General features: G+C 48.4%; 1 long non-coding RNA gene across 2 annotated transcripts in view; it reads right to left on the bottom strand.

Annotated features, from left to right (window-relative positions):
* Positions 1-3,474, bottom strand: part of LOC106811545 — a 16,927-nt gene that overhangs the window by 6,470 nt on the left and 6,983 nt on the right. Inside the window, exon 2 of one of the 2 annotated variants that reach the window (XR_001394154.1) lies at positions 2,462-2,581. This is a non-coding gene — a long non-coding RNA (uncharacterized LOC106811545). The remainder of the gene's footprint in view (positions 1-2,461; positions 2,582-3,474) is intronic. The other variant, XR_001394153.1, reaches the window with a different exon arrangement.

The raw sequence follows: 3,474 nt of genomic DNA, 5'->3' as shown, positions 1-3,474 counted from the left end.
AATTTTTGCTAATTAATAAACTAGTCGTGCGTCATAAACTCAAAATTCACGGGCGACCACAGCTAAGACATGTTTTTATATGTTCGTAGAATTTAAGAATGTAACTCAATTCAGTTCGCGAGATATAGGAGTTAGTACACTTTCCTACGCTCATAGCTTAATAGCGCATCGGTGTTGGTCGGTGGTGGTGGTGGTAGTGGGGGGGGGGGGGTTAACGCTGGTATACAATGCGCCAGTTGTGCTCAATAGGAGCAAGTGGCGTGGCGGGTCGGAACGGCTGGCCGCCAATATGCGCCCGAGGCTTACGTTATCGCTCCACGTACGTAGGTCAACAGGTTGTACACTGCGCGCGGAGACCATGCCTTTGTTACCAAACTACTTGTATCGTTCCGGTACCATGTTTGGGTTTAGAAACTCAGTGTGGGCGGTGGTGTGGTGCGGTGGCGACGCACCTGTTGGTAGAAATATGTACACGTCGTTCTGTAAAAGGAAGACAAGGTTTTTTAATAATATTCGCCAACCATACACATTGTAACCCACCAACATGTTATTATAAAAAACTTTTATAAATAATATAGTTGGTGGCTTACAATGTGTATGGTTGGCGGAAAATATGGTGTGTGTTGTATAACCGACATATGGGGGGTTGGAATGGTGTGTGTTTGGTAAACCGACATATGGTTGGACACTAAAGTTACAAAACCGGACACCATAATATGACTAGCCCTTATGTGGAAGGAAAAACGATCTTTATTGGCACATCACGAAATGACAATCGGGTGAACGCCCGATTACGCGCGGGCTCCCCGTCGCTAAACGACGCGTTTTAACTCGTCATCGACGCGCGTGATGTGTGACGATAAGAATCGGCGCTTTTGCTTGACGCGACGCCGAACATGTACGCTGCCGTTGCTGTGCAAACACGTGAATGAGACGCCGCGGCCAATCTGTTAAAGCCATCCATTCATCCGGCGATGCCGACGGAGAGCGAGCTGCGCGCCACGACAACGCTATTCAATCTTGCGGCTGCGCACTTAGCACCGCACACATGAAACCACATGACGCGGTGAATGCGGCAGAGTTGACGCGGGCGCACTATGAAATGAATTTCGAATTCGCGTGGTGGAATGATTGAATGAAGTCAAATATTTACGGGATAACAATGGCGTAACGAAAGGATGCGATGGGAGTAGAGGAACCTACGTCTTCTACGGTGCTATCATGAATGCACTCTAGTGAACAATTAAGAGGCAAAGAGTTGTTATCAGAGCAAGGATAGTTTAAATAGTAAGTTTCATCGTCCCTAACTTTCCAGATATAAACCGTTGTCAGACCGAGCCAAAGATTGACTTCTTCCCTAATGTTTGAGAAAAAACCGGTTGACGACGACGATTGCTTATACATCTCAATCATCACCACTCAGCTCTAACCTTTTTGGCTAACCCGTTGGCTGGTAGCCACAGGCACTTGAAGCATTCAACTGTAAAACACACGCCGCGCCATTGCGCGCACACTGACACATAATATAGAGTCAGCGTGTGCTCTACTTAGTTATGTGTCAGTGTGGGCGCAATGGTGCCGCCGCGCGGTGTTTACAGTTGAAATGCTTCAAAAGTGCCTGTGGGCTGGATCTTCCATAGTTATACTCGTGCACTATACCAGGTAACTCTCATCCTATAACGTCATGTGGAGTTTCGGTAGTGATTAGCGCGTCCATTAATTAATTAATAATAATTAATTAATTGTGATTAGAAGGTGACGCTGTCTTGCTATGGCGTGTGCTGCGCATGCTGGTCTGTTCATACGGCAAGAATGAATATTGCGCCCGCCACCACTGCTGTCAAAATCCAAAAAGGTCATTCCTGTCGCTGAGTTAATATTTTTAATTGATTTCCGTTTTGTTTGCATTGCGGCACATGCGTTGGTGTGATGTGTGTGTGTGTGTGTGTGTGTGTGTGTGTGTGTGTGTGTGTGTGTGTGTGTGTGTGTGTGTGTGTGTGTGTGTGGCGGGATCGCGGGGGGCGGGATCGGCGGGGGGTGGGATCGGCGGTCGGGGAGCTTTGTGAGGGTAATTTGCGGGTGAAGAATGTAATGAGCTATTCGCTGTGATTTCTCATGTTCACGCGTCACGTCGTTTGCAATTTTACGAGCTGCCGAGATGTTTATATATATACACATTTATGTGCGTGTTATGGCTGTGCAGGTGTGTGTGAATTTATAGGGTTTGTGATGCTTGCTAGCGCTGTGGCTTTCGCACGTACGTACGTGCGTGCGCGCGTGTGAGGTTTTGTGATGAGTGCGTTCGTGCGTGCGTTCGTTCGTCCATCAGTGGGCTCATGTTTTTATGTGCGTATCGGGGGGGGGGGCACGCGTGTACGTCCATATCTACATGCATGCGTACGTACGTACGTGCGTACGTGCGTGCGTGCGTGCGTGCGTGCGTGTGTCTGTGCACACTCACCCTGTCGTCTGCGTAGGTCGTGTGCTGCGGCAGTACTGCCAGCGTCAGACAGCAGGCAACCAGCATCACACATAGCGACGTCATCGTGGTGGCCTACAGATGTACACGGTAATCAACAATCTATGAAAAATGATGAACATCGCGCGTTAGTTGCACAATTTCAATGAGATTTGATTGCGGCCTCCTGTGTATAGCTCACGAATACAATATCACGAGTCAGGAGAGGCGGAGGGGTGATGGGAAGGAGGATGATGGTTGGGAAAGGAGGAGACGGAGGAGAGGCTGGAAGAAAAAAGCAGAGGGAGAAGTAGAATAGGCTCTGCATGGGAAGGCGAATCAGATAACGAGATAATGGAAGAAGGAAGATACGGATGAGGAGGATGACGAGGAGGGGGAGGAGGAAAATGACTGGATAATAAAGTAGGCGGTTAGGAGGATGAAAAGAATGAAGGGGCAGGGGATGGGGCAGAGGAAGTGTAAGAGGAAAAGGAAAATGAATGTATGTACTTATATACTAATTATGTACTTATATACTATAATTATTCTTATACGCTCATCTCCTCTTCTTTTTCCATGTTTCCTCTTCCCACCCAGGAATGGAAGAGGAGGGTGGGAAGAGGAAACATGGAAAAACATGAGGAGATGAGCGTATAAGGATAATATTAGTGAGGTAGAAGGAGAGGAGGATATGTGGAGGGGAGAAGGAAAGGCTGGTAGGAGGATATGTGGAGGAGAGAATGAGAGGCTGAGAGGAGGATATGTAGAGGAGAGAAGGAGAGGTTGAGAGGAGAATATGTGGAGGGGAGAAGGAGAGGCCGAAAGGAGGATATGTGGAGGAGAGAAGGAGAGGCTGAGAGGAGGATATGTGGAGGAGAGAAGGAGAGGCTGGGAGGAGGATATGTGGAGGGGAGAAGGAGAGGCTGGGAGGAGGATATGTGGAGGGGAGAAGGAGAGGCTGGGAGGAGGATATGTGGAGGGGAGAAGGAGAGGCTGGGAGGAGAATATGTGGAGGG

Source organism: Priapulus caudatus, unplaced genomic scaffold (genome assembly GCF_000485595.1).
Source record: "Priapulus caudatus unplaced genomic scaffold, Priapulus_caudatus-5.0.1 Scaffold550, whole genome shotgun sequence".
NCBI classification, from domain to species: domain Eukaryota; kingdom Metazoa; phylum Priapulida; class Priapulimorpha; order Priapulimorphida; family Priapulidae; genus Priapulus; species Priapulus caudatus.
This window is presented reverse-complemented; position numbering and strand designations above follow the sequence as displayed.